Source organism: Centruroides sculpturatus, unplaced genomic scaffold, assembly GCF_000671375.1.
Source record: "Centruroides sculpturatus isolate CEXI.00-Female unplaced genomic scaffold, Cexi_2.0 scaffold605, whole genome shotgun sequence".
Classification (NCBI taxonomy): Eukaryota; Metazoa; Arthropoda; class Arachnida; order Scorpiones; family Buthidae; genus Centruroides; species Centruroides sculpturatus.
This window is the reverse complement of record NW_019384828.1, coordinates 382,279-396,340: the sequence shown is the minus strand read 5'-3', so window position 1 is coordinate 396,340 and position 14,062 is coordinate 382,279. Positions and strand designations below refer to the sequence as shown.

The 14,062-nt window shown below is 32.4% G+C and overlaps 1 protein-coding gene across 4 annotated transcripts in view; it reads left to right on the top strand.

Annotated features, from left to right (window-relative positions):
- Positions 1–14,062, top strand: part of LOC111630058 (ets DNA-binding protein pokkuri-like) — a 36,275-nt gene that overhangs the window by 8,677 nt on the left and 13,536 nt on the right. Inside the window, exon 1 of one of the 4 annotated variants that reach the window (XM_023374075.1) lies at positions 2,975–3,266. The exons of 2 other annotated variants lie outside the window; for them this stretch is intronic. The gene's annotated coding sequence lies outside the window, so the exon portion shown is untranslated. Of the gene's footprint in view, positions 1–2,974; positions 3,267–4,481; positions 4,774–14,062 lie in introns of those variants that run through there. One more of the 4 variants, XM_023374072.1, reaches the window with a different exon arrangement.

Here is a 14,062-nt window from a genome sequence, read left to right as displayed (position 1 = left end):
ATTGCGTTAACGTTACTTCGAATAAAATATGGCCGTATTATATCATTTCGTAATACGTGCGGTTATTTTAAATAAATAATAATAATAATAATAATAAATAACAAACAAATAACGCAATAGCAAACGAGACGCGATAAAAACATCGAGATCGCTGCTGTGACGTCAGAGCGACTAATCGAAATCGCGAAGATTAAATACGAGATAAAGCGCTCTCTATTAATTAACATCTTAACTAGATTTTTTTTAAAATACGATCCAAGATGGCGGCCTCCTAGCAAAGATACCTATCGTGTTAATAGTTTCTATTTCTTTATTTCTATAAATAATTATTTGGTTTTTCTTTTTTTGTATTGCTGGCAACCTTCCACGAAAAGTACCTGTAGAACAAACTTGATCTTCAGTTTCTTGACCTTGCCGTAGACGTTCTTCGTCCAACCCACGCTCTTTATAAAAAGTCTTAATGACGTCACGGGATCTTCTGATATCGAAAGCCAATAAAATGACCGAAAAGATCGATAATTTTAGTATTTCTGTAGAAAAACTTAATAAAAAATACTCGAAAATTTCAAGTTTTAACGATGACAATTAATAAATTTTAATCTATCGCTCGAAGTAGTGAAATCGTTACGTAATTGGTTGCTTGTTGGGTCACTCGGTGACGTAGGCGAGACGTCACGTGACGCTCGCCTGGGATTTAATGGCGGGAGATAGGACTGATGAGACTAAAGTAAGTTATTGAATTTAAACTTTTTTAGAATGATTTTAAATTTATAGCAAATTAATTTTGTTTTTTTTTTTTTTTTTTTTTTTTTTACAAAAAGAAAGAGAAATATAATTTACTAATGAATTAACAACGTGAGCGCGCCGTCTGGCGCTTAAACCTATACGTGACGCATTAATGACGATTTTCGAATTCAAATTTTTGAATTTTTAAAATATATTTAGTTAATTAATTAATACATTTTAATACTAAAATTTATTTCAGCGTTAAAAAGTGCATTTTTAATTATTTAGAAAATTATTATTATTAAAGTCCGATGAATTTTTATTCCTGCCAATTAATGACACGTGTTTTGTGTGTGGGGGCTATCACGTGACATTAATCTCACGAAGTGGGTGTGGTGGGTTTCTTAGAATTGCGCCATTTAATCAGTAGGCATTGACCTTTTAAAGGATTGTTCTAAAAACTCCATTTTAGTTAATTATTTACTAAAAACATGGCTTTTTTTCTGAAATATTACATTTCAGTACGACTCCGGCTTCACGTGACTCCAGCGAAACACTTTGTCCTTCTAGATTTTAATAGTTTCTCGACACTACGGGCAGTTTATAATCAATACGAGGAAAAATCTTATAGGTTTTCGTACTAAATATACAAAATTACTGATAACTTTCGGCTAATTTCTAGTGTTTGACCTTGCACGTGTCTCCGAAACGTCACACAGATGTAAGAAATATTTTTGTGTTCGTAAGAGGGAAAGTCTGAACGGTAAGATAAAAACAGTATTACACTCGAGGGAAGAATAGGGGAATTCTATAGAAACAATACACACTTTAACTTTTATAATGGGGGGAATAATTTGAAAAATCGTAAATAAATCGATGAATTATTCCGAGAAACAAAAAACAATATCTTATCTTTTGTTTCGTTAACTCTATCGCATTTTTTTTTTTTTTAATTTACCCAGACCAAAATTGTAATTAAGTGTGAATTTTATTGGCATTTTAAAAGATTAAACGTAACCGAATCGTTAACTTTCGTTGAATTACAGATGTATAAAATAGTGTTTTCGAGATGTCATATTTTGATACCGATTCTATTTAAAGAGTTATTTACGAGTGTCCGTTTACGTGCTCGTTTAGTTGTAAAGATTTTTATCATTTATTTAATAAAAATACTGTTCGATAATTATTTATATAATGAGGTAAGGAAAAACCCCGGGATCGTATGTCTTGAGAAAGTACAGTACAAGGCGAGTTTTTAGCCTTAGGCTTTTATAGTCGAGATAGTTCCTTTTTTTTTCTCCTTCTCATGTATATTTATTAAAAAATCTAAGTTAAAAATTTGCATATTTATCTCTAGTTTTATCTTACATGACGTATCGGGTTTTTTTTTAAATTGTTTTTCCCCATTTTCGGGGGGGAAGCGGGATAAAAATCCCGATTCCCTTCTTCAAAAACGGCAAAAATTCGCTTGAAATAATAAAAAGATAATGGCCGAATTGTCTTGTTTATTCATTTTTTAATTATTAATCTTCCTATATTGCGATATTAGCGTTTAAAATAGCTTAATTAAGATGGCTGTTGTCGTGGTAACGACTAACAATAGAATTAAAATTTTTCTTTACACTTATTATTTCCATTATTATTAGTTACATTTAATTATTATTATTATTATTATTATTATTATTATTATTACTTTATAAAAAAAAGAATTAAAAGAAAAAAACTGTGTTATAATGATATCGATGAAACTTCAAGATGGTCAATACGATAACAAGATAATTGTCATAGAAACAATTATTAAATCGTTAGAAAGAAATGTAACTTAATTCAATTGTAATTTTCATTAATTCTTTTATTTTTTATTTATGTAAAACGATATTTTTATATAACTAAATATTAAAATTATGTTGACATCTGAAAAAAAAAATGGCCGCTATAATTGTTAGGTACAGTTACTATGGCAACCAGTTTAATGAATAAATTTTTGTAAAAAAAAATGTACTCGAATTTTAAATATTATTTTTACAATTAAAAAATTTAAAGGTCAGAAATTAGCAGAAGCGAAAGAATGAGGATAAAATCATAATTTTTAAATCGCGAAATGTCACCGGATGAAATTATTTTTAAAAATTTAAATATTAAAATAAGTGTTGCCAGATTAAATTATATAAAACAAATTTGAATATTAAAATAAGTGTTGCCATGGTGATAATGGGTAAGTAGCGGGGGGGGAAGGTTCAGGTTCGTAAGCGTCGACAGAACTCATCGGAGCGTCGACGTAAGCGAATCGATTTTACGCATCCCGTCATCCCATGCGAGACCAAAATGCATTTTAAAATGGAGAGAGAAGTTTTTATTAGGCGAAGTAGAACGAGCATCGATGACACGATTAAAATTCTGACACCGTTATCCACAGGACATGGAAGCTATAAGGGACACTTCCTGTCTCCGGGGTATTTCTCACAGCGTCTCCGTCCGTGGTTCCTGGGCCCCACGTTTCCGTTACCTTGCCCTTGTTTTTTACTTATTTTTTTATTCAGGTAAGATTCGTTAAACTCTATAGATCAACATGTAAAACTCAATCGCCGCCCGTAAGTAAACTGCTTTTATCCTGTTCTCTCGAAAAATTCCTCTTTCGCTCGTATTTAGGGGGAATTCTTTTCGGTTCGAAAGGGTAATTCCTTTCCGTCTAGGGAATTTGGGGAACTTTTTAAAAATTAATTGCCGTCGTTTAATCGATATTCTCGTTAGTTTTTACTACGAACGAATTTAGTATAACGTAACTGAAACAAAAATGAATTTTAACGACATTTTAAAGGCTTTAGTATAAGTTTTTAATTAAGATTATTTAGTATTTAGGGAATTTTTTTAAGAAAAAATCTCTAAAGTTTCTTGTTTGTAGGGAGAAAACCCCGAATTTGTACTGCTTATGGGAAAAATATCTTGATGTTTTGCTGTCTGCAGGGAAGACATCTCTGGTAAGTATTTAAGCTGACTTATTCGAATTTATTATTAATAAAATATAAACTTTTGTNATTCCCCAAATTCACAAACATATTCACCGATAAAATTCGTTAATTTCAAATTTTAAAAACGTTAACCAATAAGATTCGTTAATTTCAAATTTTAAAAACGTTAACCAATAACAGTTCATAATTTCAAATTTCAAAAAAACGATAACCAATACGATTCAAAATTTCAAAAATTTAAATATGATTTAACCAATAACGTACGAGATCGAGTCGTAACAGTAAACAATAACAATTACACAATATTATCGGGTATGCACTTATACAACAATAAATAATAATAGAAAATAAATAAATAAATAGGTAATAGGAGAAAAATGCAAATTTTGCAATTGTAAAGAAACCTTTCGAGACCCTTAATAAGATCAAGATAGGGATGGCTTTTGTCAGAATATAAAAATAGTCTGCAAGAAAGCTAGAATTTTCTTTGAGTGTGACGAAGTATACGCAAAGGCGACTAAAACTACGCAAACGTACTGTACAAAGTACAAATAATTATTTTACTTAACACGATTCGTAGAAAACGAATACTGTATTTCCCCCTTCAGATATACGTCAACGTTACCAAACTAACCAGAATATAATTTCAGAAATAATTTCCTGTACTTGCAAATGGAGTAGTGTTTAGATTAAACGTACAGATGTTTACTTTTACTATAATAATTTAAATATATATATATATATATATTGAATAGTATATACGAAGAGGAAGTTTGCAACATTTCCTGTTGACGTAACTATATATCTTATGATAGCTAATATGGCGGATGTTCTTTAACTATTATCATTATTATTACCTGAGGGTCGAATTTTTTACGTTACATTGCGAGAAGCACGCAGCTGTTACGCGCATTGGGTTAGGTAGTGCCGATACCACGTGCTTACTCATCGCCAGTTCCTCAGTTCACTTCCTCATTCCGCCAACACAACATGCGACTTGCTACGCTTCGGGCAGTTCCGGCCTAACGCTCTCTCGACGAAGATATACACGCTTAGGAGATTCACATATATGATAAAGGTTAGAAAAATATTTTTATCATTTTCATGTTTTTTTGATTTGTAATTTTAATTCTTTAATCACAATCTGTATATGTTTAATTATATATGATATACACGGATATCTCGTTAGTAATGTTGAATATTTAAATTATTTTTGGCTATTTTATTTGATAATTCTTCGTATTTTATAATTTCCTTTTCTGTTTTTAAATCGACGAAATAGCCAATTAAAGAACGACGAATTCGAATTCGAATTTCGTAAGCATTTTTAATCCAATGATCTCGTTTCTAAATCGAAATGTAACCAATCGAAGAAAAACTCAAATTTGAATTCGAATTTCGTCACGGATTCTAATCCAATAATCTTAAAGAATTATGAAATTTAAATTTTACAGTCGAATAGGATCATTTTTTTTCTTTTTTTGTTTGTTTTGTCTGTAAATTCGTTAGAAGAGGAGACTAAATCAAATTTTCTGCCTAACAATGAAAAGTGGAACAATGTTTGGTACATTTCGGCCGTATTTTAGTATCTCTTTTGACGTCGCGAGATCGTCCAAGCTTATCCATCGAGTCATTTCCGTCTGACATCACACTTCCTGTCACGTGAGACTGTTTCCTTCTCTTAGTCGGGGCGGAAGTGGGCTCGGAAGTCGCCCCGCCGGCGATCGATCAGATGGATGATGACGATGACGGAGCAGAATACAGAAAGGAAGAGGCGAAAAAAACGCGATAGTAACGTGGAATTTTCGAAAGAAAATTCCCTAAAGAATCTCCTAAGTCGGCGGGGTTACACAAAATACCGGTTTACAACCGCAACTTCGGCTGAAAAAGCTGAGAAACTGTGATATGAGGCTCTATTAAGGGTAAAAACACACCCTGTTATACGTGTATATACATAGAAAAAAAATGACCAAATTGAGTTAACTTCGAAAAAAATGGAACAGAAATACTTATCCCTGTCCGCTATACAATGAAACATATCCTGTTTTGATATACATTTTTCTGTGTTATTTAACTATTAAATGAGATAACTTATAGATACAAACTTCTTAACATAATAGGGTAGCTAGAATCTTCAGATGGCTTAAATTGTAGAGAAATTCTAGAATTTTCAGATGGAAACAGCACAGAATTGATTAAATTGAGCTTCAGTAGAAACTCCTAAAGGGATATTTTTGCGGGAAATTTAAAATACAACACATATTCTTTGTTGTACGGTACCTAGAACTGAAGGCGATAATATCACATAACTTTATGCCGCAATAGACCTTCTACAAAGGCCTTGGAGAAGTATTTTTATATGGATGATAAGGTAAATTCTCTTCCTCGTATCGACCCTAAAGTTGATTACGACATTGATATCTAGGCCCTACGAGCGGGTTTAGAATTAATTACCCCAGTACGTGTGGTCTAGACTCCTTAACTATTTAAGGTCTCACTAGGTTAAGTCATGGGGAAAATCTATGGTGACTTAATTAGACGATTTAGTTTGCTCCTATGGTATCTTGGCGGTGTCTAAAATGCTGACCTTGACAGATTCGTGCCTAAAAAGAAGGTTAAAAGATTAAAAAGGCATCTTTCCTCTTTCCTCGAGTCCTTTTTTTTTTTATTAGCTTTCCTACTTCCTCCTATTGAAGTTGAGTTAATTTTAGTCCCGATTTCTTCCTTGAAATTTGTTAAAAATATTTCGATATTTCGTAACAATTAACACGTAAAGTGTCGGTTTTGTATACGCAATTTAATGATCGGTAAACCGATAAACACAATCGGTTTCTCGATTTCTTTCCTCAAACGGTGGGAAATTACGCCCCATTTAAATCTCACCACGTGATCCTGGATGTAAAATTTAGATAACCCGTCACACACACACACACACACACACACAAAAAAAAATTCGTGGTAAACGAACATTTTCAGGGTTCTAACAGGCCTGCACGGCACTCGAACGTTACGAAATTAATTGTTTTCGATGTTTCGAATGCCATTAAGGTGATTATTTTCCTTTAGTAAACTTCCTCGAGACGTACTTTCCGTTTGAAACGTCCGACAGATGGTCCACGCGCATTATATTCACCCCCCTCAGGGTTGGGCGCTGAAAGCGTAAAAGTAATGCAAAGTAATTATGCAAAGTATAAGCACACCACCACAGAAAAAAAAACTAAATAAAAATAAAAGTAGTTTTAGTTATTTTTAGTCGCCAGACAGTTATTCGGGATTTCCTGTGGGCCTCTACAACTGCACCGGAAGTGTGTTATTGTGAAATGATAAGCGCGATCAATTTTGAATTTAGAAGCGAAGAAAAATTGTATATAACCGTTGAATCTACTTTGTTTGAAGGGTTTTGAGTGGGACAGCACGAAAAAAATGTCACAAAATTGGCATAACCGAGTGCTTAAATTAACGTGGAAGTCTGTAAGAGATGACCGAAATGTAAGAGTAAAAGGTAACCACCATACGTACCAAGAGGTTGAAACAGTTTAAATTTGCAACATTTTTATCTTTATTAAGTTTAACGTAAATTACCGTAACATTAAATTAACGTAAAACTAATGTAACGTATAATCGAATTTAAAAAAAAAGGAGAATGCCCGAAGTAACACGAATATGACGTAGCATAAAACATGCGTACGGAAGTAAAATTTACACGAGGCATGCCTTTAAAGGTAAGTAAATGATAAAATTGGCACGAAATGGTTCCGTTAACACAGAGAAAAACAACTAAATTCGGTGTAAAGGAGCGAACTTTGGTATAAGATGTCGCGCCCGAAAACGCAAAAGAGTAGCAAAATTAGCGTAAGAAGTGGGTACAGCAACACGTCAGAAGTGCTGGAGAATTGAGAAGAAAAGGGATATAAAAGTCACTCGAACTAAAACTAAAATTCCCTAAAGCGAAATTGCAATTTAACGCCGATTTTTTTCCACCGACATTTAAGCAAAAATAAGGCAACCCGATTTGCTGCTTAGGAAAGTAAACCCGTGAACAAAGTGCAGTGCGGCAATTACCTGCGGATAATTTCCGAACGCAGCAAAATATCTATATCATGTGACTTACTGTTAAATGTTCACTGTACTGTATCGACCTTGACTACGACAGGTGTTTCTTCCTCTCTCTAATCCGCATTTCCTATGCTAAATCGCATGCCAGGCCAGAAGCATTTCGTATAGTTTACATACGAAAGATCCGGGTAATAAATTACAAAATCGGGGGGAAAAATCATAAAATGTACTTTATCTGACAGATTAACTATAATTTTGACCTTTTATATGCCTATAAATCACAATTTTAATCGTTAAAATGGCGTTTTTATTCATTTAAGATGGAGTAGTCAAGTGGGGCATTAAATGTTTTTTTGGCTTGAAAATGTTCAGATCGTCAGTCGAACAATTAGAGGCCTCCCCACTCTCTCTAAAACGGTAAAATTGTGTCAGACCCTCCCGAAGTTTGATAAATTCGACACTTTAAAATGTCCCAAACATGAGGAGGGGGAATTGTAAACTATCTTGGAGCAACAAAAATTACGTTACCCCGAGTTGGATGCCATCCAGGTGTAGAATTCTGCAAATTTACTCAAATTTTACACCCTCCTGAGCTTAATTTACTTGTTTTTTTGCACTAGTTATAGTAATAAACTTCAAAATATTTAATTTATCCAATTAAAATCTAACGGCGATGAAAACTGGTGCGATTGGCTACTTATTTTAAAATTTAAATTTTATTCTCGCCGGATTAGCTGTCGAGATTTTAAATTTAAAAACATTTTTATACGTTACCCGTACTTCATTGGCTAACGAAATTTGAATATTCTCTTATTGGTTTATCAGATTTGAATTTTAAATTCTGATAACGAATAAAACTGGATCTTTTGAAAATTTAAATTTCCGATAACCAATTAGCGTAAAGAAAGTTTATCGATAACCAATCGGAGCTAGAGTAGAATTTAAAACAGTTGAATTGTTGCATATAATGGATTGGAAATTTTATTATTGCATGCGATCGATATCGTTTACGATTGCGTCAATGACACGTCGGCATGTCCGTCATTATAAATTTTAATAAAAATAATTCGTGTTATTTATCAACGAAAACGATCGATATTTATTGCATAAGCGCGATGACGTAACCAACACCAAACCGCGCACTTTGCTTTAGAGGTTTAGACTTTACGACGTCATGTGATACGAAATCAAAACCAAATTCTTGGTGTTGCATTGACGTTTGCTATTGCGTTAGCGTTTAACCGGGACTTGTTTAATTGCGTTAACGCTTTTGCGATTGTTTTTTCTAGCAACCAAGCTGCTTGCCGAATGCTACGTTTAATTAATCGATTAGCCTTTCAACAGATAAAGCCATGCAACAATGTTCAATTACGTAAAATGTAAACCATGTACTGTACCAGAGTTGCCAATAATATAGTGTTTGGAAAACCCATCGCTGTAAAAGTAGATGTTACGATAACGATTGGTGTATCGAGTTGCATGGCTTGACGCGATCGAAATGTCGCTAGCATATCTAAAATCGCAAGAGATTTGTAGAAAATTTGAAATGGTCACGCAGTTTTACATCTTTCTCGTCGTGTGTTGGATGTATAAATAATGTAACACACGAGAGCAACGTATGTATCGCCTAGCGCAGTTAGCATCTGTTATAACATCCCAAAAGACGTTTTTTTCTTAACTCTCTTCGCCCCTTGGGCACTAAGATGGCCTTTTTCGTGCATGCTGTGAGTTCGGCAAGGCCCACAGTACAAACCACCTCCGAAAAATTCCCGTCAAATCGCTACTCCGACATGAATAATATGAGATAACATAACATCCCTCTTATAGCGCCGAAATTTGCAGTGTTTTCAGTAAATAATCGGAACCTCGATATAACGTAATCTCATAAAGCGCAGGCGCAATAGCGGATCAGGCGTTAACATTGGCGATTGCGTTAACGTTACTTCGAATAAAATATAGCCGTATTATATCATTTCGTAATACGTGCGGTTATTTTAAATAAATAATAATAATAATAATAATAAATAACAAACAAATAACGCAATAGCAAACGAGACGCGATAAAAACATCGAGATCGCTGCTGTGACGTCAGAGCGACTAATCGAAATCGCGAAGATTAAATACGAGATAAAGCGCTCTCTATTAATTAACATCTTAACTAGATTTTTTTTTAAATACGATCCAAGATGGCGGCCTCCTAGCAAAGATACCTATCGTGTTAATAGTTTCTATTTCTTTATTTCTATAAATAATTATTTGGTTTTTCTTTTTTTGTATTGCTGGCAACCTTCCACGAAAAGTACCTGTAGAACAAACTTGATCTTCAGTTTCTTGACCTTGCCGTAGACGTTCTTCGTCCAACCCACGCTCTTTATAAAAAGTCTTAATGACGTCACGGGATCTTCTGATATCGAAAGCCAATAAAATGACCGAAAAGATCGATAATTTTAGTATTTCTGTAGAAAAACTTAATAAAAAATACTCGAAAATTTCAAGTTTTAACGATGACAATTAATAAATTTTAATCTATCGCTCGAAGTAGTGAAATCGTTACGTAATTGGTTGCTTGTTGGGTCACTCGGTGACGTAGGCGAGACGTCACGTGACGCTCGCCTGGGATTTAATGGCGGGAGATAGGACTGATGAGACTAAAGTAAGTTATTGAATTTAAACTTTTTTAGAATGATTTTAAATTTATAGCAAATTAATTTTGTTTTTTTTTTTTTTTTTTTTTTTTACAAAAAGAAAGAGAAATATAATTTACTAATGAATTAACAACGTGAGCGCGCCGTCTGGCGCTTAAACCTATACGTGACGCATTAATGACGATTTTCGAATTCAAATTTTTGAATTTTTAAAATATATTTAGTTAATTAATTAATACATTTTAATACTAAAATTTATTTCAGCGTTAAAAAGTGCATTTTTAATTATTTAGAAAATTATTATTATTAAAGTCCGATGAATTTTTATTCCTGCCAATTAATGACACGTGTTTTGTGTGTGGGGGCTATCACGTGACATTAATCTCACGAAGTGGGTGTGGTGGGTTTCTTAGAATTGCGCCATTTAATCAGTAGGCATTGACCTTTTAAAGGATTGTTCTAAAAACTCCATTTTAGTTAATTATTTACTAAAAACATGGCTTTTTTTCTGAAATATTACATTTCAGTACGACTCCGGCTTCACGTGACTCCAGCGAAACACTTTGTCCTTCTAGATTTTAATAGTTTCTCGACACTACGGGCAGTTTATATTCAATACGAGGAAAAATCTTATAGGTTTTCGTACTAAATATACAAAATTACTGATAACTTTCGGCTAATTTCTAGTGTTTGACCTTGCACGTGTCTCCGAAACGTCACACAGATGTAAGAAATATTTTTGTGTTCGTAAGAGGGAAAGTCTGAACGGTAAGATAAAAACAGTATTACACTCGAGGGAAGAATAGGGGAATTCTATAGAAACAATACACACTTTAACTTTTATAATGGGGGGAATAATTTGAAAAATCGTAAATAAATCGATGAATTATTCCGAGAAACAAAAAACAATATCTTATCTTTTGTTTCGTTAACTCTATCGCATTTTTTTTTTTTTTTAATTTACCCAGACCAAAATTGTAATTAAGTGTGAATTTTATTGGCATTTTAAAAGATTAAACGTAACCGAATCGTTAACTTTCGTTGAATTACAGATGTATAAAATAGTGTTTTCGAGATGTCATATTTTGATACCGATTCTATTTAAAGAGTTATTTACGAGTGTCCGTTTACGTGCTCGTTTAGTTGTAAAGATTTTTATCATTTATTTAATAAAAATACTGTTCGATAATTATTTATATAATGAGGTAAGGAAAAACCCCGGGATCGTATGTCTTGAGAAAGTACAGTACAAGGCGAGTTTTTAGCCTTAGGCTTTTATAGTCGAGATAGTCTCTTTTTTTTTCTCCTTCTCATGTATATTTATTAAAAAATCTAAGTTAAAAATTTGCATATTTATCTCTAGTTTTATCTTACATGACGTATCGGGTTTTTTTTTAAATTGTTTTTCCCCATTTTCGGGGGGGAAGCGGGATAAAAATCCCGATTCCCTTCTTCAAAAACGGCAAAAATTCGCTTGAAATAATAAAAAGATAATGGCCGAATTGTCTTGTTTATTCATTTTTTAATTATTAATCTTCCTATATTGCGATATTAGCGTTTAAAATAGCTTAATTAAGATGGCTGTTGTCGTGGTAACGACTAACAATAGAATTAAAATTTTTCTTTACACTTATTATTTCCATTATTATTAGTTNATTAAACGAGTTCTATGTTTTTAAATAAATAATAAAATAAAAAAAATACAAGGAAATATACTAGTACAAAAACAAGAGAAATGAATTTTTAAAATATGATACGCAACTTCATTTCTAATTTTTTCGTTTGGATCGGCTCCATTTTTATTTTTCATTCTTCAAAACATTTCAGGAAACATTTTTAGAATAATGAGGATTTTTTCGAAGTAAAAAAAAATAGTCTTTAGTTTGAAGTTTCATTATTTATTATTTAAATCGATTTCTTTCCCCGAAAGTCTTTCTCCTTTTGTGATGCCCTTTCAATAAAGGGAAAGAGAAGGGAGGAAGTGGTTAATTTATTTGAGATATCAAGGAAATTGCAAATGTTGATTTCCTTGACTGTTGTCCATGTTCAAACTATTAGGACGGAAGTAAAGACAAACCTGTCAACTGTTGAGCGTCAGGTGGAGGAAATGTGATAAACGAGGCCACTACAACACGTGGGAAGGGAGGAGAAAAGATGATCGTGTCACGTCTTTTTTTCTGCCTCTTCACTAGTTTCCTGTTTTACGCTCATCTACCATTATAGAAATAACATCTTTTTTTTCTTTTTTTTTCTATCCATATATTAAATTATGTAGAATTTTCTAATTTAAAAATAACTTACAATCTGTATAATGCGTTTAAATCGTTAGTAATTGGCAAGAATTTATTTAAAAATCGTTATTATTTGTTATTTTCGAATTAAAGAATTTTATTGGTCAATTTAAAAATTTAAAATTTAAATTTGAACCGTTTTATTCGTTAATCGTTTTAAATCAACCAATAATACTAAATTAGTTCATTTCAAGCAAGATTATTGATCGATTCGAATTTAAATATTTGAATTTCGTCCAATCGCTTTGTTGAAATTGACATATTTCAATTTGAATTGACCAATAATACTAAATTAATGAGATATTAACGAATATNGTTATGTAGGGATTTTTTTGAAATCCTTCAATAGCGAGGAAATTTTTTTTAAATAAAATTGTTATAGTTCCTTGTTTTATAGGAATTCCGAAAAAAATCCTTACGTAGCGAGGGAATTTTCTTATGTGATATACACCTTAGGCATTTTACCTTAAAACAAAGTTTCCCTAATGTTTCCTCTGTGTAAGTAACACGTTCAAAAAAATCTTGAGGATTTGTTGATGAACTTCAATTGCCAGATTAGGAAATAGCGTGGAAAATTTATTTGTACCGGTACCGGTTCTAACCTGTGATTTCTGAGAGCTGCATAAGACTATTTTCCCTGAACACAATATTTTAATATTTATTCATTTTTCTACGTTTAGAATGAATAATTACTTACTGCTGAATAATTCTTAAATTTTTTCCCTATACAGATTTTAGGGACTTTAATATGTGGATATTTTGAAAATTCAGGGATATTCGATATGAAAATATCCCTTCCCCATATTCAGAATGAACTGGACAATTGTTGCCATGTAAGGTTTTCTTAAAATTTTCTTTAGGGATTTTACGGTCCCAAAATATCCCTAATTAGATGTATAGGGATATTCGAGGATTTTTTTTAAAATCACTCGTAATTGTTAATAATCTAACCCAATTTATACTCTTTGTATATATATTTGAACATTGACATTGAGTTTTTAGGGAATTTTACGGGAAAAAGCTTGTTATTAATCTTAAGAAGCGATCTATAAGGAATGTAAATAATTAACTAATAAGAATTTAGGGAAATTTTAGAAGGGAATTTTTATCCGCGATGGCGGTTAATTTTTAAAAATGCCTGAGGGTAATTCCGATTTAAACCAAATTATTTAATTATGTAGGTAGATAATGGCTTAAGGAATTAATTATTTATTTTCTTGTGGCAATATTCCCATTAGAAAGTTCCATTTAAAATATATTTAATTCCCGATTTTCGTACCTGACGCGACCTAAAATATTTAGATAATTTCCTTTAGTACGAAAGAAGAAAAAAAAAAATACGATCGAAATCTCGTTTTTTGTTGTCGGTGACAT